The 26,533-nt window shown below is 41.3% G+C and overlaps 1 protein-coding gene across 6 annotated transcripts in view; it reads right to left on the reverse strand.

Annotated features, from left to right (window-relative positions):
- EVI5 (ecotropic viral integration site 5) overlaps window positions 1-22,494 on the reverse strand; it is a 245,418-nt gene extending 222,924 nt beyond the window's left edge. For all 6 annotated transcript variants that reach the window (XM_055403208.2, XM_055403206.2, XM_055403207.2 and 3 more), the window contains exon 1: window positions 22,199-22,494. The gene's annotated coding sequence lies outside the window, so the exon portion shown is untranslated. The remainder of the gene's footprint in view (window positions 1-22,198) is intronic.
- Window positions 22,495-26,533: the final 4,039 nt, after the last annotated feature.

The following is a 26,533-nucleotide window of genomic DNA, read 5'->3' on the forward strand; positions in this document are numbered from 1 at the left end:
ACGTATCAGAACTTCATTTCTTTTTATGACGGAACAACATTCCATTTACGTACTTCTCTCATTCTTCATGGTGCTAGAATAGAAACTCAGGCCATGAAAAACTGGAGAGAGGAAGGTATGGAGGGAAGAAGGACTGTGGGGAGGTGGGAGGAGAGGAGGGAGGGAGGGAAGAAAGAAAGAAAGAACGAACTCTACTCATCTAATGTTTATCCCTTCTTCTGTTGATGGACATCTGGGTTGTTGCCAACTTTGTGTTATTGTGAATAATGCTGCTATGAACATGGCATACAAATGCCAAATAGACCTTTAATACTCTGCTCTGGCTAAAGAAAAACAGCAGCAGAAGCTGCCAACAGCAATTACAACAGAACTGAACAGCATATAAGACATTAACTTTATGGATTTTTTTTTCAGCTGCACCACATGGGATGCAGGATCTTGGTTCCCTGACCAGGGATAGAACCCGCCCCCTCTGCAGTGGGAGTGCAGAGTCTTAACCACTGGACCACTAGGGAAGTCCCAACTTTATGGTTTTAAAATTATTTATATTTATGATTTTTCCAAATTTTCCTAAACAAATATGTATTATTTGCATTATTGAGGGGAAATAATTTTTTAGAATCCTCCATCATGACAGACTATATATGTTCTAATCTGAAAACTATATTTGCAAGAAGGAAACAAAAGGGAGAGAGCAACAATACTGAAATAACATAGTTAGAAATCATTACTGAGGTTAGGATTGCAGGTTAGGAGCACTATTGAAAAGGCTTCTGCTTTTTGTTCTGACCAAAGACAAAGTATTACTTGCCCTCTGTAATGCCTAGCACAGTACCCGGTATATACCAGAAACTCAAGAACAAAAATTGGTTAAAAAAATAGATGGCGAATTTCTATAGATATCTGAGCTCTTCCAACTACATCATATTTTAAAAAGTATTTATACTCTTAGTCTGAAACGGACTATTAGAAGCATCTTAAGTTTCACATTAAGTTTTATATGAACTTATGGAGCAACTGGCCAGTACATGAATGACAGGCAATCGTACCTCTAGGACCATTATTTAAACTACAACTGTGACTTCTAAACAAGATTATAAACCCAGAGTTCACCAACTTACAGCACTTTTTAAGTGGGTATTTGTCTGTGTGTAATTTTTTTGGGCTCCAAAATCACTGTGGATGCTGATTGCAGCCATGAAATTAAAAGACGCTTACGCCTTGGAAGGAAAGTTATGACCAACCTAGATAGTATATTAAAAAGCAGAGACATTACTTTGCCAAAAAAGGTCCGTCTAGTCAAGGCTATGGTTTTTCCCATGGTCATGTATGGCTGTGAGAGTTGGACTGCGAAGAAGGCTGATCGCCGAAGAATTGATGCTTTTGAACTGTGATGCTGGAGAAGACTCTTGAGAGTCCCTTGTACTGCAAGGAGATCCAACCAGTCCGCTCTAAAGGAGATCAATCCTGGGTGTTCATTGAAAGGACTGATGCTGAAGCTGAAACTCCAATACTTTGGCCACCTCATGAGACGAGTTGACTCACTGGAAAAGACGCTGATGCTGGGAGGGGTTGGGGGCAGGAGGAGAAGGGGACAACAGAGGATGAGATGGCTGGATGGCATCACCGACTCGATGGACATGAGTTTGAGTGAACTCCAGGAGTTGGTGATGGACAGGGAGGCCTGGCGTGCTGTGATTCATGGGGTCGCAAAGAGTCGGACACGACTGAGTGACTGAACTGAACTGAACTGAATGCCAAATGGGTCCAGAGAGGTCTTTTCATCTTTGCTTCCAAAACAAACAGCAATGTATCAAACTTAGAAATACACCTAAAATATATGCTCAAATTTCAAAATGATCTATGCCAATGTAAATATAAAAAATAATTAATTTGTGATCTGTACACATTGTTACTTATTCTTCAAGGCACTAGAAATTCTAAACCCATAAAAGAACCTGATATACAACTGAAAAACATGTAGAAAGCAAAAAATATATATATTTATACTCAATATTATTATTTCAATAGGATTTAAAGTTGGCACAAATATAATATCTATCTTTAGTCTTTAAGCAGGTCCTAAGGAAGTATTATTCCAGCTCTGTAAATGTGGGAATAAACAACATTATTATAAACAGCAATGTTTTTCATGTTTTGACTATTATCAATAAATATGGAATAGCAATCTTAAAAGACAATCTATAAATATCTTCAAAGAATTTCAAATTATGTCTTTCACTTATTTAACAGTTGTCAGATGGAAGAAGAGAAGTTACAAAACACTGACTTCAATAGGAACAGAAAAAAATAGCGAACAGGAATTACACCGAAAGGGGAAAAAAATAGAAAGAAGGGTAACACTGCTGACAAGTCTTCTTTCTTTAGATGTCTATATGACAAATTTCTGAGTTAATTTATTTTCTATATGCACACCGCATATATTCATCTCTCTCTGATCCTTCCTACCTCTAGGGCAAAGTTTCAGAAAAGAAAACTTGCAACTAACATGACATTGTAAATCAACTAAAATTTTTAAAAAAGAAAAGGAAAATTTGCACACTGATATATTATTGATGCTGTATATTTTACTATGTACCAGGCACTATGACAAGACCTACATTCATTATCTTATTTAATCCTCATATAATCCAGATACAGATTTTACTGAAGTTTACAGAGGTTAAACTTTATTTTTGGGGTCTCCAAAATCACTGTGGATGCTGACTGTAGCCATGAAATTAAAAGACGCTTACTCCTTGGAAGGAAAGTTATGATCAACTTAGCATATTAAAAAGCAGAGACATTACTTTGACAACAAAGGTCCGTCTAGTCAAGGCTATGGTTTTTCCAGTGGTCACGTATGTATGTGAGAGTTGGACTGTGAAGAAAGCTGATCGCCGAAGAATTGATGCTTTTGAACTGTGGTGTTGGAGAAGACTCTTGGGAGTCCCTTGGACTGCAAGGAAATCCAACCAGTCCATCCTAAAGAAAATCAGTCCTGAATATTCATTGTAAGGACTGATTTTAAAGCTGAAACTCCAATACTTTGGCCATCTGAGGCGAACTACTGACTCATTAGAAAAGACCCTGATGCTGGGAAAGATTGAAGGCAGGAGGAGAAGGGGACGACAGAGGATGAGATGGTTGGATGGCATCACCAACTCAATGGACTTGAGTTTGAGTAAACTCCAGGAGCTGGTGATGGACAGGGAGGCCTGGCGTGCAGTAGTCCATGGTGTCGCAAAGAGTTGGACATGACTGAGCGACTTAACTGAACTGACTGGTAGAGATTAAACAACTGGCCCAAGAAGCCATTAGCTAATAAGTGATGAAGCCACGATACTAAACATTCAGCCCTAAAACCAAAATGTCCTCAAAACTGTAAATCATTGAAAGGAAGGTGAGCTAAACTAACAAGAGCATAAAAAAACACAGCACATCAGAACATGTCATGACTCTAAGGATTTTGACAGACAGATAGGACCTGCCCCAAACCAATCTGATTACCTACTTAAGAGATTCAATTAACTAAAATATTGAGATGAAAATTATACTTGAAAATGAACTGTCAACGAATCACAATAAAACTCCTACCTCCTTTGACAATAGCATATTATCGATTGTATTTTATCTATCAATGTACTAGTTAAAAAAAAGTCTCAAGAATATCAACAAAAACCTCTTTTACATTTTTTATAGTAAATGTAAACAGAGCTGCATAACTGCAGATATATTTGACATTTTCCTGACTTTAACATTTTGCACAGAAGAAAACCATCCCACTTTGTAAGCTATAGCAATAATTTCTAAAGAAAAAGAAGGAAAGGAAGAAAAGAAAATGAACATGGAAAAGCAACCATCGGCAATCACATCACAATTACATGCCTGTAAGGGAGATAAAAGAAAATTTACCAAGGGTAACAGAAACATTCAACTGCAATTAATCTAACTTGTTTATAAATAATAAGTTTCCTAAAAGTCTTCTAAACATAAAATGTCAGTTAAGATAGCTTTGTCAGATAAGATAGCTTTGGTACATATATACAATGGAGTATTACTCAGCCATTAAAAAGAATGCATTTGAACCAGTTCTAATGAGGTGGATAAAACTGGAGCCTATTATACAGAGTGAAGTAAGCCAGAAAGAAAAACACCAATAAAATATACTAACACATATATATGGAATTTAGAAAGATGCAAATGATAACCCTGTATACGAGACAGCAAAAGAGACACAGATGTATAAAACAGTCTTTGGGACTCTGTGGGAGAGGGTGAGGGTGGGATGGTTTGGGAGACTGGCATTGAAACATGTATATTATCATATGTGAAACGAATCGCCAGTTCAGGGTCGATGCATGTTACAGGATGCTCGGGGCTGGTATGCAGGGATGACCCAGAGGGAGGATAAGGGGAGGAGAGAGGTGGGTTCGGGAGGGGGAACTCATGTACACCCGGGGCAGATTCATGTCAATGTATGGCAAAACCAACCAATATAATATTGTAAAATAATTAGCCTCCAATAAAAATAAAAAAAATAAAAAATAAATACTTTCGCATTAAAACTGGAAGAGAATGCTATGTAAAATACATTAATAAGAATACTAGATAACTAAAATTTGGCCATTGTGAGCTGAACCTAAAATTTCGATAGCCAAGGTGTTCAAGTTCATGAGTAAAGAGCTAATAAGTCTGTCCCCAACCTCAACCTTCCATTGTTACAAACACAAAATTGTTTAAAAAAAAAAAAAAAGCATATCCGCACACACAATTTTTTCCTGGCAGCAGCAAGAGTACTAAAATACTTGTTTCCTTATGCTTCAATCTAGTACGAAAAAAGCACAAATTCAGAACAAGTAACTCTTAAAATATATAACATATTACATGAATCTTTTAATGTACACAATATATCAAGAAGTGTGAAAAAAAAAAACCTGTGTTGAGCACTATCATTCTATGCTGCTGTTGCTGCTGCTAAGTCGCTTCAGTCGTGTCCGACTCTGTGCAACCCCATAGACGGAAGCCCACCAGGCTCCCCCATCCCTGGGATTCTCCAGGCAAGAACACTGGAGTGGGTTGCCATTTCCTTCTCCAATGCAGGAAAGTGAAAAGTGAAAGTGAAGTCACTCAGTCGTGTCCAACTCTTCGCGACCCCGTGGACTGCAGTCTACCAGGCTCCTCCATCCATGGGATTTTCCAGGCAAGAGTACTGGAGTGGGGTGCCATCGCCTTCTCCGCTATCACTCCATACCGAGGGTGAGATAAAAATGAATTGCCCTGTTTGGAAAAATCCTAAAATGTCAACAAGAATCTTTAACATAATTCTCCAAAACAGGCAAATAATGCACAGGTCATGGCAAGGCCTAAAAACTATTTTAAATTGACATTTAAATTATTTTAATTACACTGATACTGGTTTAAAAAAACTGATTAAAATAAAATAAGAAAATGTATGTTAATTGAAATTGGATAGAAGGACACATGAAAACTCAAGAAATCCTTGCAGAAATATAGTACCAATGAAATGATTTTTTGAAAGGTCCTCAGCATTTCAGCAAGGTAAAAGAACCACATTCTATTGACAAAGTGCATAGGGCCTTCTGAGCATGCAAACAACCAAAAACCACAGGACCTTCACAAGTTAAAGTGTTTTTAAACTTTGTTTCCTTGTCAGAACTTAAAAAAAAAAAAACGTTGGAGTGAATGGTATCTCCAATGCCTTCCTGTTCAGACATTGTAGAGCCAAAAGAAAACTGATCAACTCACACTAGCAGATTTTTATGTATGATTAGTTTCAATGATAAAGGGGAAGAGGAGTAGGGGGAATCCACAGAACACTGCACTGGAAAACTAAGGTCTCATTCCCTGAACCTCATATACACTATGAGGCTACAGAAACAATCAGAAGTTCTGGGACAAACCAACAAAGTGAGAGTACATCAGCAAGTACTCTTGGGTAAATTAACCCAGGTACACAATAACTTTAGACTTTAACAAAATGCCAGACGAACATTTAGGACCACAAGAGATCTTTTTTTTTTAATCTGATAATGTTAAAGAAAATAAAAATGTTATAAACTTAACTACTACCCACATCCATATTTCTCTAGTCTCACAAGCCACAGGTAAGTAGGGTTTCTGTCTAAAGTCAGAAGACAGGCCTCCTGTTCTCTGTCCTGGAACTTAGGAGGCAGTCTGTCTCTTCTTCCCAGTTTCTGCTCTCAACTTTTACACAGGCTGCTCTGCCATATTGAGAACTCTCACTGGATCTTCATTTCATTCATTTCAGTCTCTCAGTCATGTCCGACTCTTTACATCCCACTAAATACCCTCTGTCTCTCAGTATTGTCCCTCCCCCACAGCTAAGCAACTGGACACATGTTTTAACTTTCATTCTTCTCTACTTCATCTCCCACTATTTCACTGCAATGTGGTTTCCACCATACCATTTTACTAAAACCACACTTATCAAAGTCACTCACCAACAGCCTCTCTATGCTAAATTCAGTACATGATTTACAATCTTCATCTTACTTGCAGATCTCTCTCTAACATGTGACCCACACAATACTCTTCCCTTTTGTTTTTTATTTTTCTGATCAGTAAATACATGTTCATTAAGAACTGAAATTATCATAGAAAAAAATGGAAAAGTGTGAGTACTCTGTAATCCCACTCTCAAGAACAGCGACTGTTAGCAGTACAGTATATATTCATTAACATTGCTATACATATGCCACTATATGGGTATATGTATTAAGTTAACAAAAATTAGATCATACTTTGGGACTTTCCTGGTGGACCAGTGGTTAATACTCCAAGCTATTACTGTAGGGAGCATGGGTTCAATCCCTGGTATGGGAACTAAGATCCCATATGCTGCTCAGCCCAGTCAAAAAAAAATAGATCATACTATATATTTTTGAGAATTTTTATATAATGTGCCTGATTTTGTTAGTATTATGTGACAGCATAATTAATGGCCTCCTAAAGAACTCAGGGTTTCCCTGGTGGCTCAGATAGTAAAGAATCCACCTGCAATGCAGGAGATCTGGATTCAATCCCTCAGTCAGGAAGATTCCCAGCAGGAGGGCATGGCAACCCACTCCAGTATTCTTGCCTGGAGGCTCAGTGGTAAAGAATTTACCTGCCAATGCAGGAGATGCAGGTTCAATCCTTAAGTCAGGAAGATCCCCCGAAGAAGGAAATGTCAACCCACTCTAGTATTCTTGCCTGGAAAATTCTATGGACTGAGGAGCCTGGCAGGCTACAATTCATGGGGTTGCAAAAGTCAAGACACAATTTAGCAACTAAACAACAACAAAAGAGCTCATCATAAAACCCAGAACCGGGGTATGTTATCTTAAATTGCAAAAGGTACTTAAATTGCAGAGGTAATTAAGGGAAAGGTTTTGTGATGAAGAGATTATCCTAAATTATCTGAGTTGGGCCCACAGGACTGGAAAAGGTCAGTCTTCATTCCAATCCCAAAGAAAGGCAATGCCAAAGAATGCGCAAACTACCACACAATTGCACTCATCTCACACGCTAGGAAAGTCATGCTCAAAATTCTCCAAGCCAGGCTTCAGCAATATGTCAACAGTGAACTTCCAGATGTTCAAGCAGGTTTTAGAAAAGGCAGAGGCACCAGAGATCAAATGGCCAACATCCGCTGGATCATGGAGAAAGCAAGAGAGTTCCAGAAAAACATCTATTTCTGCTTCACTGACTATGCCAAAGCCTTTGACTGTGTGGATCACAATAAACTGCGGCAAATTCTGAAAGAGATGGGAATACCAGACCACCTGACCTGCCTCTTGAGAAACCTGTATGCAGGTCAGGAAGCAACAGTTAGAACTGGACGTGGAACAACAAACTGGTTCCAGATAGGAAAAGGAGTACGTCAAGGCTGTATATTGTCACCCTGCTTATTTAACTTATATGCAGAGTACATCATGAGGAACGCTGGGCTGGAAGAAGCACAAGCTGGAATCAAGATTGCCAAGAGAAATATCAATAACCTCAGATATGCAGATGACACTACCCTTATGGCAGAAAGTGAAGAGAAATTCAAAAGCCTCTTGATGAAAGAGGAGAGTGAAAAGGCTGGCTTGAAGCTCAACATTCAGAAAACAAAGATCATGGCATCTGGTCCCATCACTTCATGGGAAATAGATGGGGAAACAGTGGAAACAGTGTCAGACTTTATTTTTTTGGGCTCCAAAATCACTGCGGATGCTGACTGCAGCCATGAAATTAAAAGATGCTTACTCCTTGGAAGGAAAGTTATGACCAACCTGGATAGCATATTAAAAAGCAGAGACATTACTTTGCCAACCAAGGTCCGTCTGGTCAAGGCTATGGTTTTTCCCGTGGTCATGTATGGATGTGAGAGTTGGGACTGTGAAGAAAGCTGATCGCCGAAGAATTGATGCTTTTGAACTGTGGTGCTGGAGAAGACTCTTGAGAGTCCCTTGGACTGCAAGAAGATCCAACCAGTCCATTCTAAAGGAGATCAATCCTGGGTGTTCATTGGAAGGACTGATGATAAAGTTGAAGCTCCAATACTTTGGCCACCTCATGCGAAGAGTTGACTCACTGGAAAAGACTCTGATGCTGGGAGGGATTGGGGGCGGGAGGAGCCAGGGACGACAGAGAATGAGATGGCTGGATGGCATCACCGACTCGATGGACATGAGTTTGAGTGAACTCCGGGAGTTGGTGATGGACAGGGAGGCCTGGCGTGCTGTGATTCATGGGGTCGCAAAGAGTTGGACATGACTGAGCAACTGAACTGAAGATGCAATGCAATTGACTTTGAAGATGCAGGAAGAGGTCAAGGAATGCAGTGCAAGGAATACAAAGAATGCAACTAACAGCTGGAAAAGGCAAAGAAATGGATTCTACCTCAGGAACCAGCAGAGTCAATACCTTGACTTTAGCCCAGTAAAACACTTGAGACTTCTGGCCTCCATAACTGTAAGAGACTACATTTCTGTTTTAAGTCGGTTAAGTTTGTACTAGTTCGTTTCAGCAGAGACAGAAAACTAATACCGTGTGTGTGTATGTGTGATATACTACAAAATGCTATGTAGCTGATGGAATATGGTATGTGTGTATAACATATTCCATCAGTTGCATAGCATTTTATCATATGAATGTACCATATTTTATTTAGCCAATCCTTTATTAATGGATTCCTGGGTTATTTTCATTTTTCATTACTATATACTATATACTTTCATTACTATATACTTTCATTCAGTTCAGTTCAGTTCACGTTCATTACTATATACTATATACTTTCATTACTATATAGTATTACTATATACTAGGTGCCTAGAGGTTTAGAATACCTCTAAACACATCTTTACATATTTGTCTGTTTCTCTAGAAGTTATTCCATAAAGTGCAACTATTTAGTTAAATAACATTATATTTTAAGTTTTAATGGATTTTTAAGTTAATCTCCAAAAAGGCTATCATTACTTTTTACTCACATTAACAACATTCAAGCCTCTCCCTCCTCCTTCAAAGTTCAACTCTTTCAGTTTGTTAAAATTGCTTCCAGTGTCCCTTCTGTAGTGGTTACTGAATTCCTCCTGCTCCTTTCCAGACTTCTCTTCATCAGCTTATATCTTACATGTCAGTGGTCCCCCAAATTCCAATTCCATCCTGGGCTTTCTCCTCTCTATACACAGTTATCTTATCTACTTCCTTTTACCCCAATTACTACTAACAAACAGATTTTTCCCTCTTCCCTCTAAAATGTACTCCTCCATTTTATTAACGACTGGTGCACCAATATCCAACAGCCTATGGCAGATATGCGCTTCCCCGGTGGCTTAAATGGTAAAGAATCTGCCTGCAATGCAGGAGACCTGGGTTGGGAAGATCCCCTAGAGAAGAGAATGGCTACCCACTCCCGTATTCTTGTCTGGAGAATCTCATGGACAGAGGAGCCTGGCGGGCTGCAGTCCATGAGGTCCCAAAGGGTCGGACACCACTGAACGACTAACACGTTAGCAGATACGTGGGGATCACCTGACCCCTGCTTTATGTTCACCCCACACACCATAGGCTCTAGAGTCCATAAGATTCTCTCCTGCCCTATCAATTCCTTAGAACAGGAATACACCAATTTCCAGCTGTGTCGCTTCACTGTGCATGCTCCCTATCTCAAGTCTCATACCCCACTGTGCCAGAAAAGGCTTTCTGAAACTCAGTTCTGATGTGTCATTCAAGTAGATCTTTCATAGGCTGCTGGTTGCACGTAAAATGATATATTCCCTTGGGAAAATTGTTTGGCAATGTTTTCTAAAGTTAAACATACAGCTGCGCTATGAGCCAGTAAGTCCACCATTAGTTATTTATACAAGAGAAATGAAAATGTATGTCTATAAGAAGACTAGCAGTTATGTGTTCATAACAGTTATACTCATAATAGCCTAAAGGGAGAATGAATAAACAAACTGTTATAGTTATATAATGTATTGTGCTGTGCTGTCCTTAGTCGCTCAGTCGTGTCCAACTCTTTGCGACCCCACTGACTGTAGCTCACCAAGTTCCTCTGTCCACTGGGATTCTCCTAGAAAGAACACTGGAGTGGGATGGCATGCCCTCCTCCAGGGGATCTTCCTGACCAGAAATTGAACTGGGGTCTCCTGCATTTCAGGCGGATTCTTTACCAGCAAGGATTCTTTACCAGGGAAGCCTGTATAATGTTTTCAGTTCAGTTCAGTCGCTCAGTCATGTCCAACTCTTTGCGTTCCCATGAATCACAGCACGCCAGGCCTCCCTGTCCATCACCAACTCCCGGAGTTCACTCAAACTCATGTCCATTGAGTCAGTGATGCCATCCAGCCATCACATTCTCTGTCGTCCCCATCTCCTCCTGCCCCCAATCCCTCCCAGCATCAGAGTCTTTTCCAGTGAGTCAACTCTTCGCATGAGGTGGCCAAAGTATTGGAGCTTCAACTTTATCATCAGTCCTTCCAATAAACACCCAGGACTACACATCAATTATAAAGAACTATTGAATCAACTATCCTTCAATAAAAAAAATTAATTAATTAAAAAAAAAAAAGGAAGACGGCAGATATACCCCAATGAGCAACAGGAAAAAAAAAAGAACTACTGTTAACAGAACAATGGATGAATTTCAAAGACATTACATTGAACTAAAGAAGCCAGCCTGAAAAGAATACACACTTATTCTACTTTTCTATTAGGTGAAGTTCAAGACTTAGAAAAACTAAACTGGTAGTAAAAGCTATCAGAACAGGAATTGATTAAAGGAACTAATGTGGGATTATTGGGAAGGCAGAGAGTCACACAAGAGTACATATTTATTGAAACTCATTCACTAGAAAAAATGATACTGCTAAACCTATCTGCAAAGCAAGAACAGAGACGCAGATGTAGAGAATGGACTTGTGGACACAGCAGGGGAAGGAGAGAGTAAGTAAGACAAATTGAGAGAGGGACACTGACATATATACACTACCATATATAAAACAGACAACTAGTGTGAAGCTGCTGCATATAACACAGGGAGCTCAGCTCCATACTCTGTGATGACCTAGGAGGTTGAGATGGGAGGGAGGCTCAAGAGAAAGGGGATATATATGTATACTTAAAGCTGATTCACATTGTTGTACAGCAGAAACACAACACTGTAAAACAATTACACATCAATTTTTAAAAATACTCATTCAGCTTTATAGTTAAGTTCTGAGCATTTCACTACACATAAATTTCACCTCAAAAATTTCTAAAGCAAATATTAAGATTTAAAACTTTTAAAACTCAGCATTTTTCCATACAAAAGCCTCATAGCTGTCAGAATAGCCACCACATCTGGAAGAATGGCCATCACCAAAGTCTACAAATAACAAATACTGGAGTGGGTGTGGAAAAAAGAGAACCCTCCTGTACTGCTGGTGGGAATGTAAATTGGTGCAGCCACTATGAAAACAGTATGGATGCTCCTTAATAAAACTAAAGTAGAGTTACCATCTGATCCAGCAATCCCATCCCTGAGCATACATTCAGACAACACAAAAATTCTAACTTGAAAAGATACATGCACTCCAATATTTAGAGCAGTGCTATTGAAAATAACCAAGACACGGAAACAACCTAAATGTCCATCAAAAAATGAATGTAACACTGGAATATTATTCAGTCACATAAAAAAAGAATAAAATAATGCCATTTGCAGCAATACAGATAGACCTATGGAGATTATCATATCAAGTGAAGTAAATCAGACCGAGAAAAACAAGTATCATATGATATCACTTATATGTGGAATCAAAAAAAGAGAAAAGATACAAATGATCTTATTTACAAAACATAAATAGACTCATAGACATAGAAAACAATTTATGGTTACCAAGGCAAAAAGGTGGAGAAAAGGAGAGATAAATAGGAGATTGGGATTAACAGATACATACTACTATATATGCAATAAAGACCTACTGTATAGCACAGGGGCCTATATTTAATATCTTATAATAACCTATAAAGAAAAAGAATCTGAAAAAGGATATACGTATAACTGAATCACTTTGTTGCACACCTGAAACACATCATTGAAAATCAATTATACTTCATTTTTTAAAAAGCCTCAAGATTTAAAACAAACCAATCACTAAATTACCCCCCTTTTTTATTTATCACCTCACTCAAAAACAAGACTACACCAGAAATTACCTGGCGGTCCAGTGGTTAGGACTTGGCACTCTTAGTGCCATATGCCTGGGTTCGATCACTGGTTGGGGAATTAAGATCCCATAAGCTGAGCAGTGTCGCCAAACTCAAAAAAAGTAAAGAAACAAGACTGTAGCCACTGTGTGTTCCTCTGGTTTATAAATTCTGTGAAAGCAAAGGTTCTGTCTATGTAGAATTGATCACAATTACCCCAGCACCCATCCTTACACTTGACACATTTGGGATGCTATATATATGTTATCTTTGCTGATTCTTCATGACTTACTGACAATATTTATAACTCCATTAAATTTTTAGATCATCTACTGACTCATTTTTCTGATCTTGTGTGTTAACTGTAAATATACCATGCTTGACAACATTTACAACCTTGTTCATTTGGCAATGGCAAAGAAGCTTCTCCACATTTTCAAAAAAAAGCAGCCAAGTTGAGTCTTTAACGTTGTGCTCCTCTCTTACAGGCATTTCAATTAAATATTTAAATGCACTACACTTTTCATGGCTAGGATTCATTCTCAATTTACTTATATCTTCTCACCATCAAATTCTGACTCAGTCTTCTAAACTATCATGATTTCTAGTATACCTGAATATATTAAATTTTTCTAGGGAGGATGAAGGGAAGAGGGAGGTGGGAGGGGGGTTCAGGAGGGGGAACTCATGTACACCCAGGGCGGATTCATGTCAATGTATGGCAAAGCCAACCAATATAATATTGTAAAATAATTAGCCTCCAATAAAATAAATAAATAAATTTTTCTTTCTCTCATGTATCTCATTCAAATATCATATTACACAATTGTTCATTAAACTTTTATCCAATATCTGTTAACACTGTTCTAACAAACTTACTAGCATAATTTATGAGAAAGTGCCATTCCTTTTCTAAAATATTTATTTATTTTTGGCTGCATCGGGTCTTTCATTGCAGCACAAAGGCTCTCTAGTTGTGATACTCGGGGTCAGTAGAAGCGGTGCATGGGCTTAGTTGCCCCATGGCCTGTGGGATCTTAGTTCCCCGACCAAGCATAAAATCCGTGCCTCCTGCACTAGAAGATGGATTCTTAACCACTAGACCACCAGGGAAGTCCCTGGATTCATTTTTAACACAGCAAAAGAACTGTACCAAGCCGAATACAGCAACTAATCATTTTTGAGCACCAATTCAAAGGTAAGACAAAATGCCCATGGTCACTTCCCTGTCAGTGCTTACACTTTCTTGTGAAAAACAAAAAGGGCAATGATCCATAAGAAAACCATTCTGTTCCTATCTCTATCAAGGTTCCTTTCAAGAATATAGGAAGCGGCAGTTCCTTAAACATAGAGCCCTAATCAAAAATTCAAAAGACACTGAAGAGCAAAACCTACACTGAAGATCCATATTAATAGCCAGTTTAACCAGCTTTAGGGAACATTTTTCAAAGTACAACTGTGAGGGTTGGATTAGTACAAAGTACAATAAACAAGCACTAAAGCCACATTGTCTCTGGCTACTTAATAAACTACAAACAGCACAGCCCTCTCATGAAGCACAGAGACAGTACTCTTGAGACAGACTCTTCAGAGTCCCTTGGACAGCAAAGAGCTCAAACCAGTCAATCCTAAAGGAAATCAACCCTGAAAATTCACTGGAAGGACTGATGCTGAAGCTCCAATACTCTGCCACCTGATGAGAACAGCTGATTCATTGGAAAAGACCTTCATGCTGAGAAAGATTGAGGGCAGGAGGAGAAGGGGGCAACAGAGAATGAGACTGGTTGGATGTCATCATGGACTCAATGGATATAAGTCTGAGCAAACTCCAAGAGATGATGAAGTACAAGGAAGCCTGGTGTGCTGCAGTCCGTGGGGTTGCAAAGAGGTGGATACAACTGAGTGACTGGACAAGAGCAACAACAACAAAAAAAGACACTGAAACCCAGAAACATGGATACAATTGAAGGGCAAACAAATAAAATTTTATAAATTTAGCCTAACAGAAAGCAAGTTATATTGAGAATAATATTTTCATATCATGAACTCTATGATAAAAACTTTTATTTCAAAAAGCATTTGGAAACCTACTTAGTGTTTTAAAGAAAAAAAAAAGAGTGCAAAGCATAACAAAGTTATTAAAGGAGTAACAGAGAGGTTTTAATGGGTAGTCCTAATTAATTTACCAGTTTAAGTTAACTACTAGGATTTCAATACACTCCAGTACTCTTGCCTAGAAAATCCCATGGATGGAGGAGCCTGGTAGGCTGCAGTCCATGGGGTCGCTAAGGGTCAGAGACGACTGAGCGACTTCACTTTCACTTTTCACTTTCACACACTGGAGAAGGAAATGGCAACCCACTCCAGTGTTCTTGCCTGGAGAATCCCAGGGATGGGGGAGCCTGGTGGGCTTCCATCTATGGGGTCACACAGAGTTGGACATGACTGAAGTGACTTAGCAGCAGCAATTTAACAATTTTTTCTGGTACAGAATCTTGTGTTTCAAAACAAAAAGTTCTGGGTGGTGGAATGGTCAGTCACCTGGCCACATCTGGGGAGGGTCAGCGTGAGGCCACAGCCTGTGGGTTCCAGGAACAGCCAAGGCACCCACACCACCTGCAACGCACTGTGGGTGCCTCACGGTGAAGCTGAGGCTCAGGAAGGCTCTGCTGAGCACCTGAGGCTGCTGCCACACACAGATCATGTTCTGGTGCACCTGACTCCCAGCTGCTCGGGGAAGTACCCCGGGGCAGGCTGCAGTGGGCCCGGGCCTGTCTCAGGGCTGCTGGGCAGGCAAGACTGCCAGTCTCACTATAGCATGCAACCAACAGGCCCACATGGGGGTTGCCTCCCTTCCTGGCCAGCAGGTCCACCCGGGGTTTGAGGAGATGCTGGTCCCCAGGAAGATATCCATCAGCCCCTGGAGGACTGGCTGACCATTTGCTACCTCCTGCCCAGACTGGATGCTGGGGCCTCAGGACACAGGGACTGTGTCTCACCCCAACTCTGAGTGTCCACCCAGCCAGGCTGGGGAAGGGATTAGGCAGGCGGGGGTAAGGAGGTCTGAAATGCACTGCAAAGATGTGCTCAAGATCTGCCAGCATCATCTCAAGCACTGCAAGTTGGTCAATAGGACCTGATTCCTGCGGTGGAAAGTCAGCCTGGAAGTGAAACAGATCAAGGTCAAGAGAGACCTGAGGCACATCTGGCAGAAGGCATGCTTGAAGGAAACCCACCGTGGGCTGGCAGGCCTCCAAGACCTACCTAAAGGGTAAAGGAGTCTCCTGTCTCTTCCTCACCCCTGCTACTGCTATGACCTGTGTGATAAACATTCAGAGAACTCAGTCAAAAGCAAAAAACAAAAAATTGTAAGTATTTAAGAATTATTAATTAAAATAACCACCATGACTTTTTAATAACTTTTACATTACAAATATGAAAGATCTATTATTTGTTCATTCACTATTAAATGTTTAATGCACATATGGATTTCCAGACCCAGTGCAGAGATCCACAGCACACTCCATTTCTCCAGTCACTCATCTCTTCTAAGTGAGTTCCCCACTATAGAAAGTATCAAATAGCTCACTAAGCTGTCTTATCTTTAAAATCACTTCCGATCCTGAGATTATAAGACCCTGGGACAAGGATACTTCTCAAAAGAATTTAGGGATTTCTAGAGAAAGACAGTTTGATCCAGTATTTAGATGCTCTCCCTCCTACCATTCTATGTAGATAACAGTAAAGAAACTTTAAAAGCTATAACCCCACAGGGAGAAGACAACAGTGATGGACAGATGGCAACACATTTTTGTATGATGAAAGATGAGGGACTTCCAGGTTAAGATGGCAGATTGATCACACACATCTAATTCTTCTCTCTCCCAGATTCCTAATAGGGCTGCCTTGGTGGCTCGGTGATAAAGAATCTGTCTGCCAATGCAGGAGACACGGGTTCGATCCCTGGGTTGGGAAGATCCCTTGGAGGAGGAAATGGCAACCCACTCCAGTACTCTTATTTGGAAATACTATGAACAGAAGAGCCTGGAGGCTACAGCTCATGGGATTGCAGAAGAGTTAGACAGTACTGTGACTAAACAACAACAACAAAACTCTAATAAAACAAGGATAAAGAAAACTTTGCTGTTGTTTTTAGGACACTAACCATAAGGATCAAGAGAATGGAACAAACAACAAAACCTTGAAAGGTGGAGAGATGGATGAGTGGTAACTGATTTGGTCAAAGACAAGTAGTGTCTGCAAAGACAGCAGTGCTGACCACCAAGAACAAACCCAGTTTACAGTACAGAATCCTCAAAGGGTTCCAAAACTGCCAGAGCAAAGAAGGGGGAGACTGGGAGATCAGTCCTGGGTGTTCATTGGAAGGACTGACGCTAAAGCTGAAACTCCAATACTTTGGCCACCTCATGCGAAGAGCTGACTCACTGGAAAAGACTCTGATGCTGGGAAGGATTGGGGGCGGGAGGAGAAGGGGACGACAGAGAATGAGATGGCTGGATGGCATCACCGACTCGATGGACATGAGTTTGAGTGAACTCCGGGAGTTGGTGATGGACAGGGAGGCTTGGCGTGCTGCGAATCATGGGGTCGCAAAGTCGGACACGACTGAGTGACTGAACTGAACCGAAGAAGGAAAGATCGGGTGAAAACTGTTTGAATAGTTAGAAACCTAGACCTGCATTCCTCTTCCAAGCCACTGAGTGATCTAACCTCAAAAAGGCAGCAGATTAGAGATTCAGTCTCTAAAAAGGGTAAAGCACACATCGTGAAAGATGAAGCCAATTATGTGTCCTTTCACATTACATGCTCTATGGCTCATTACCCAACTCTCCTTTCCTGAGTTCCCAGACCACTGGGCAACTAGACCTCTGGCCTCCAAGCAGAAAACTTCCATACTCTCTGGGAAATAGAATCAGGCCAAAAGGAACGACACAATGGAGAGAGGCTCAAACACCCCACTCAAACCAATGGCTTCAATTCTGACCATACATTTGAATCACCTGGGCAAATTTAGAAAATACTGGTGCTAATCTATGCAGAGAGAAATCAGAATAGGGGGTGCTTCTGGGCAGGGAGTGGGGAAGACAGAAGAAAGGGATATGAAGGAATTGTCTGGGTTTTTCACCCTGCTCTGTACTGTGTGTTAATTACACAGGAGAAGGAAATGGCAACCCACTCCAGTACTCTTGTCTGGAAAATCCCATGGAGGGAGGAGCCTGGTAGGCTGTAGTCCATGGGGTCGTAAAGAGTCGGACACGACTGAGCAACTTCACTTTCATTTTCATACATAGCAAAACTATCAAACTATACACTTACTCTATATATTTTACTGTGGGCAATCACATCTAAATTTTTAAAAGTACTGCTACATAATGTATTTGGTCTCTCAATCACAAGCAAACAACCAAGGATTACCAGACCTCTGAGGAGGGTCTCTACTGCTGAGACTATACCAAACAGGAAAAAAAGTAACTTGGAGGAAATAAGCTATGTAAGGAAAAAAAAAGCTTAAAGAAACTACCTTTAACGTTCTCAGACAGATAAAGAGATATGGCATCTATGAAACAAGAAAAGAGATGAAAAAACAAGTAACAGGTAGAGGACAAGAAGTCAAACCTCCAAGCTTGCAGAAGGGAATACGGTCAACACACTGATAGGCCTCACTCAGAGCCCCAGAGAGGCTCAGCCCTTGAGAGTCTCCAAGTACACAGTCAGTGGGGAAGAAGTAAAGGGCTAAAAATCAGGTTAGTGGTTTAAAGTCAGCTAAAGGCTTTCCTGGTGGCTCAGAAACTTGCCTGCAATGCAGGAGACCCAGGCTCCATCCCTGAGTCAGGAAGATTCCCTGGAGAAGGGAATGGCTACCCACTCCAGTATTCTTGTCTGGAGAACTCCATGGCCAGAGAAGCCTGGCAGGCTACAGTCCATGGGGTCGCAAAGAGTTGGGCATGACTGAGCAAACACAGTCTGTATACGGACCTGCAGTTTCCCTTCTCCCCCATTCACATCCTCTCATAAATTTATTCTCTGGAAACACAGGCTTGGAGAGTCTCCAGACTCAAGAAGAGTGGAGAGAGGCTCATGGCTGAAAGCCAATGAATAAAGCAGAAGTATGTATAGTGAATAGCAGCCCCCACCCACAGCCCACTTCCGTTGCCCAGCTCTCGGAACACTGGGAGCCAGGCAGATTACCTCCCCCACAGTTTGATTGAAATGTCCCTTTTGCATGCAGCCAAACCAATTTTCATCATAGCAAGATAAAGGTCTTTTCTTGAATTTCTACAACTCCTCCTAGACTCTAAACTCCTTAAAAGCAGGGGCAGCATCTTAATCAGCTTTGTATCCCCAGAGCCTAACACATTCACACTTTATGTTAAACACTCTACAAATCTTTAATTTGTCTCAGACCCTGGAGATAACATGCAAACAGAAAAAGATTAGAAAACCTTGGAAAATTAGAACATACAATGTGTAATCTGGACTAGGTCTTGAAGGGAGATTAAAAATTTAGGAATTATTAATGAAATGATGTCTGGGATTTGTTTTAAAATAATTTCCGAGACAGATTAGAAAACCTTGGAAAATTAGAACATACAATGTGTAATCTGGACTAGGTCTTGAAGGGAGATTAAAAATTTAGGATTTATTAATGAAATGATGTCTGGGATTTGTTTTAAAATAATTTCCGAGCCACTCCCCCCACTCCCAAAATCAGTTGTATTTCTGTATACTGGCCACAAATACTTTAAAATATCATTTACAATAACATTAAAGATATCAAATACCTACAAATAAATAACAAATGGTATGCAAGACTTTAATACAGAAAACTACAAAACATTAGAGAAATTTTAAAAGACATAAAGAAGTGGAAGAACATACCACGTTCATAAACTGGAAAACTCAGTTTTGTTAAGAACTGAATTCTCTCCAAGTTGATAAATAGATTCAATTCCAATCTCCAAAATCTGTTTGAATGGACAAGATTCTGAAATTTATATGGAAACATTAAGAGCCAAGAATTGCCCAGACCATCTTAAAGAACAAAATAGGAACAACCCATATCAAGGCTTATTATAAAGTTACATCAATTAATACAATGATATTGGTGCAAGGGTAACGAATAGACCAATGAAACAGAATAGTGTTCAGAAACAGATCCGCTCTTCTACGTTCACCTGACTTACAAAAAAGTGTCACACAGTGCAGAGGGGCAGGGATGATATATATTCAGTGAATGGTGCTGGGTCAAATATATACCCATATGGTAAAAAGTGAATCTTGACCCCTACAATCCACCTACAACTTACTGTAAACTGTACAACTTCAATGTAAAAAGTAAAATTAAAAGTTCTGTATGATAACACGTATGGAGAAGGCAAAGGAAACCCACTACAGTATTCTTGCCTGGAAAATCCCATGAACCAAGGAGCCAGATCAGCTAAGTTCCATAGGGTCACAAAGAGTTGGACACAACTGAAGCAACTGAGCACACATACTTGGTAACATGAGAAATCATCTCCATATTCTTAGGTGAAGCAAAGATTTCTTTAATAGGTCACTGCTGCTGCTAAGTCACTTCAGTCGTGTCCGACTCTGTGTGACCCCAAAGACGGAAGCCCACCAGGCTCCCCCGTCCCTGGGATTCTCCAGGCAAGAACACTGGAGTGGGTTGCCATTTCCTTCTCCAATGTGTGGAAGTGAAAAGTGGAAGTGAAGTCGCTCAGTCGTGTCCGACCCTTAGCGACCCCACGGACTGCAGCCTACCAGGCTCCTCCATCCATGGGATTTTCTAGGCAAGAGTACTGGAGTGGCTTGCCATTGAAACAGTAATCATAAAGACAAGGATTAAGTATATTTCATTAAAATTAGCAATTTCCATTCATCAAAAAAAAAAAAGGCCATCAAGATGGAAAAGACAAGATACAAAGCAGAAAATGATTAAGTCCAGAAAGGACTCATGGGAGATAGATTTGTATACACATACACAAACAGAACTGAATAAAGAATTACAAACCAATTAAAAAAATAATAAGACTTAACAGGCACTTCACAAAAGACAACATATAAATGGCCAACAAAAGGTACTCAACCACAATCATCAGAAAAATGTAAAATAAAGCTACATATACATTACTGCACTTCCACCAAAATAGTAAAAATTTTTTAAACTGAGAAGCATTAGCAAGGATATGAGGTAAATGGAATACCATTCCCTGCTAATTCCCAAAGTAAAACTACTTTGGAAAAATGTTCAACTGGATCTAATGCTAACCTTCTATTACTCTAATGCTAACCTTTTATTATTCACATACCTCATAAATCAACAGTTCCACTCCAGGATATAAACCCAATCCTGCAATGTTCCGTTTCTTGATCTGTAATAGTACACTTAGTAAACAGTTTCTACCTGCATACTCAACATTGGTACTTTTTAAAAATATGGTATACTACAATAAGTTTTCTAAGATTTCTTTGACAAAAATTTCTCAGAGACCTTAAGGCTAGCATTTTAGAATAGGAGCTTCTGGTAAACTGCAAAAAGTTTATGAATAACATTTTTGAAAAACAAAACAAAAAAGTTACCAATACATTTCAGTCCAGAACAAAGGTAAAAACTACGAACAGACAACTTCTTGATTTTCATGAAGCACCAGATTTCTTTCACCAGTGGAAGGATTCTGTTATTCTACACTGAAACTCACAGAGGAGATAACTCTGCAAGAAAATGCTGCTTTTTGAAACCACTTCTAACAACAGATAGGAGTAAAGTGAAGGAACCATTCCAAAAGTTTTGGTTAACTCTTCAGTGAAAGGATGCCAACTGAGTTGATCTATGATGCCCAAAAGACAGACACAAAGAAATCACAGCAGCTCTAAATCAGACACTAACACCACAATCCAACCTACAGGAAATACTGTGGTTAATTTGAGGCTTGCCCCTCTAGTCATAAGGTGATTTCAGTGATGGCAACAAACGCTCGCAACTGCATCCTTGGGCGTCATTTACCACACCTGGCGCGCCCATCACCTGCCTGGAGACATGGCCTTAGGCAGAATCCCCAAGGCCAAGTAAAAACGCCAACTTCGCCAGCGGCGCGGGCAGTCTCGCCCCATCTGGTCACCCAGAGGGAACAGACTCCCGGCCTCGAGGGCGGAGGTGAAGTCGGTATGCCCCACAGGATATACGAGGAAGCGCCCCCGAAGCAGCCTCGTCCCTGCACCTCCCTGGGAATCTACTGGGAGTCCCGCTGGCGAGTTTCTTCCGCAGCAACCGCGGAGGGGACGGTCCCGGCGGCCACAGGGAACTTAGGCCCCAGCGGGGCCGGAGGCGCCCGCCCCGCTCGCGCCGCAAGTTCAGCGGCGGCCCCAACTCGCCGCGCCTCGGCCCGGCTGTGCGTCCCGCGGAACTCGGGCTCGCGGCCCGCCCGGCCTCCCGGCCCGCCCGGCCTGGCGCGGCGCCCCTCACCTTGGAAACGTTGGGTGGACTCCGTCGTAAACATTAACTTCCCATCCAGCCGGCAGCCGAGCCGCCGCGTCTCAGCGCCTCGGCCTCGCTCCCGGCTTCGCGGGCCGCCCTCTGCGCCTCCTCTCGAGCGCCGCGCTCACTCAGGAGCTCCGGGCAGCCTCCGACGCAGACCCCACGCTTGAAGAGCCGCCGCGGTTTCAACTACCACCCGACCCCTAGCGTGCCCGCCGCCGGCTCCTCCCGGGTACGGCCCGGCCGCGTCAGGAAGGCTCAAGGCGCAGGCGCGGCAAGGGCCTTAAAGAGACCCGGCCGTCTCTACCGCATAATGGGTTTGAGCAGGTTAGGAGTCGGGCCGGCCAGTCGAGAATAGGAGAAGCCGAAGGGATTGGACAGTGGGGAGCGGGGGCGGGGAGCTCTCGCTTGTTCCTCCGCCTCTCTTTCAAAGCTCCAGCCATCGGACGCACAAATTGCTGACTTCCCCAGTCTCTAGAACCGCCCCTTGCCTGTATAGGAGCTGCACCAAACGTTCCCGCTCCCGGCCCGAAGCGACCCCAGCCTTAGGGCTTGCGGGCCTGGCATTGCCGCACCGCCCACGCGTAGGGGTCCCAGGCTGGGGCCACGCGATGCAGACGCGCGAGCTTCCAGCGCCCGCCGGAGCTTCCTCGAGAGGCAACCAGATCACTCTGAAAAAACAATTAACATGTAAGTGGCACTTGTGATTGCAAACCCCTCTACGATCAGTCGTCTCGACAGACTGGGTTTATGCAGAGTCCGGCAGTGGGCACCAATATGTGATGTCCAGTCGGGCAGTCATCCAATATCAACGAAGACATTCTTAGAAGGAAAGTTCTTAGTGAGGAACAGAAACAAGCTGCTAATCCCAGTCAAATCCCAGAAAAACAGGCAAAAAATAATAATAACAAAGGCAATATAAATGACTTTCATTAGACATTTAGAAGTGACAAAATGATAGTAATTAGCACCCAAAAAAGAACCTAGAAATTAGATAGCCCTGGTTATTATCTAATTGAAAACCATAATTTCCAGAGGGGTTCCACTGTAATAAACATTTCAAAAAAAAAAAAAAACACTCTCCATTATTTAAAAAAATAAGATTAGGAAGTTCAAAAAATAGGAAGTAGAGCCATGTCCTTCCACGCAAATAAAAACTTGAAATTTTATCTGCGGCAAAATTTTGCTTAACTTTAGATTATGCCGTTATTTAAAGTAATTTCAACCAAGTTTCATCACAGCTGAATCCATCTTGTATAAGAAAGCTTAGACACCATGTTAATCTACCTTTCCTTCCTAAATTCTATCTATGAGAAAATCCTGTAGATTTTTACCTACCAAATTTTCCTTGAATCTGGCCTCTTCTATATCTTGCATTACCACCCTAGTCCAAACTACCTTTGCCTGGGAGGACCAGGGGCCTGGTGGTACTGGTTTAGTCGCTAAATCTTGTCCAACTCTTGTGACCCCATGGACTGTACCCCGCCAGGCTCCTCTGTCCGTAAGATTTTCCAGGCAAGAATACTGGAGTGGGTTGCCATTTCCTGCTCCAGGGGATCTTTCCCACTCAGGTATGGAACCCGGTCTCCTGCACTGCAGGCAGATTCTTTACCGACTGAGCTACCAGGGAAGCCCTGGGCTACTAATTTAGTCTCTGACTGGTTTACTCTGATGCCCTCTAGCCCCTCTCTAATCCTGTCTCCACACAAATGGCTCTGTGTACCACAGCACTACCACTTCAATGGCTTCCCACTTCCTTAGACAAAACCTCTAAACTAATCTGCATGGTCAGGTGGCCTCTTCTCCACCTCTCCACCCCTTCTCACTGCTCAGACCACATTCTGTCCTATCTCTGTTCCAGCCACACTGACCTCTTCCATTTCCTCAGTTTTCTCCCTCCACAGACCTTTCGTGTATGCTTTGCTCTGTGCCTGGAAACCTCTTCCAGTACTCATCCTTCTGACCACACCTCTAGTCTCTACCTCTGAAAAGTACCATCAGACTCCCCTTCCTTGGTCCTTTCGTATCACATGGCACTGAAACTGTAATTATGTGATTTTTTGGAGAATTTTTGTTTCCCCCACTCAACTAATTACACCAATGAGGCCGGCCAGAAGCTTGGTTTTCTTTGGTTCATGCTTGTATTTCTATATTTGTTCAGTGTATGTTTTGTTAATTCAATAAATGAGAATTAATTAATTATTCTAATACTAGAACTAGATATGGCTTGAAGGTTACCTAAGTCATAGATAGGTAAAATGTCACAATCTGACAATTGGAATCAGAGTCTAAAAAGAACTCCAATAATTTTTAAAAATGATTTTATTTTGTTTAGCTGAGTTGTCTGAAGATCCTTTGGGTAATCTTTAAAACTGAATTCTCAAAGTACCTGTATAAAGCCCTGAATTAATAATGATTGCTATGGGATGGTCCCACATAAACCTAATAATAATGGTTGCTTCAAGGGAGGAAGACTGAATGATTGGGAGTCAAGACTGGGAAGAAGACTTTTGACTGCCTGCCCTTTTGTATCTTCTTAATTTCAAGCCATGTGAATATATTAATATTACCTATTTGAAAATAAATTAATAACACAAAAGAGTGCATACTCTGATTCTATTTATTTGAAATTCCAGAAAAGGCAAAACTAGTTTGTGGTGGAAAAATCATAACGGATTTCCTCTGGCAAAGAATTGGGAAGGTACATGAGAGAAATTTTGGGGTCATAAAACTGTCCTGCTTGGGCTAGGCTGGGACCTGGGACTCTTTACTGGAGTGCTTGCACCTGCACAAATATTCCCTTAAGCAACAGAATACAAAGAAGCTATAAGGGACTAAAAATACCTGCACACATGTGCAGATACAAAAAGACCACAAACCAACTGTCATTTCTAAGGCGTCAGGAGCAAAAGCAGGGTATTATGTATGACTCCTGCACACAGCACCACCAATTGGGTGGACGGACAATCTAGGCTATGCTTCCTGCCCAATCACCAACTTGCCCATACCCTCAACCCACTTAAGAAACCATTTTGCCTCCCACCACCCCTTGGAGCCAGTAAGGGCATCTGTTACTCATTTTCCTTCCCTTGTGCTGCAGCAGGAGATCCAATAACTTGCCTGGATTTCTCATCTGGCCTCTTATCAATTTCTACTGATTAGAGAGTTCAAGTACTCAAAACAGTAACACACTATTGGTGCAACCATTGTGGAAAATGGTATGGAAATCCCTCAAAAAATTGAAAATAAAACTACCATACAATCCAGCAATTTCACTTCTGGGTATTTATCTGAAGAAAATGAAATTTTCTTCATTTATTTTCTTCACTAATTTAAAAAGATATGTGCAGAGAATACCCTGGTGGTCCAGTGGTTAGGACTCAGTGCTTCCCCTACATGGGGCTTGAGTTCGATCCCTGGTTAGGGAACTAAGAGCCCACAAGCCTCTCAGTGCGGCAAAAAAAAAAAAAGATATGTGCACACAAAGTTCACTGCAGGATTATTTACAATAGCCAAGATATGGAAGCAACCTAAGTGTCCATCAGTAGATGAATGAATAAAGATGTGTATATATATACACAATGAAATGTTAGTCATAAAAAAAAGAATGAAATCCTTCCATTTGCAACAACATAGATGTACCTAGAGGGAATATGCTATATAAAAAAAGTCAGGCAGAGAAAAACAAATATCATATGTTTTCACTTATAGGTGGACTCTAAAAACAAAACAAATGTAACAAAATAGAAATACTCAGAGAACAAAGGAATGGGGAATTGAGTGAAATAGGCTATGGGAATTAAGAAGCACAAATGTCCAGTAATAAAATAAGTCATGGGAATGTACAATGTAATATAGAGAATATAGTCAATAATGTTGTGATAACTTTGGTGACAGAGTATATTCAGTCAGTTCAGTTCAGTCCCTCAGTCGTGTGCGACTCTTTGCGACCCCATGAATCACAGCACGCCAGGCCTCCCTGTCCATCACCAACTCCCAGAGCTCACTCAAACTCATGTCCATCAAGTCGGTGATGCCATCCAGCCATCTCATTCTCTGTCGTCCCCGTCTCCTCCCACCCCCAATCCCTCCCAGCATCAGACTCTTTTCCAGTGAGTCAACTTGTCGCATGAGGTGGCCAAAGTATTGGAGTTTCAGCTTTAGCATCAGTTCTTCCAATGAACACCCAGGATTGATCTCCTTTAGAATGGACTGGTTGGATCTCCTTGCAGTCCAAGGGACTCTCAAGAGTCTTCTCCAGCACCACAGTTCAAAAGCATCAATTAGGTTGGTGCAAAAATAATTGCGGTTTTAATGTTGTTG

Source organism: Moschus berezovskii, chromosome 4 (assembly GCF_049115385.1).
Source record: "Moschus berezovskii isolate FMDL1 chromosome 4, NW_MosBer_1.0, whole genome shotgun sequence".
NCBI classification, from domain to species: domain Eukaryota; kingdom Metazoa; phylum Chordata; class Mammalia; order Artiodactyla; family Moschidae; genus Moschus; species Moschus berezovskii.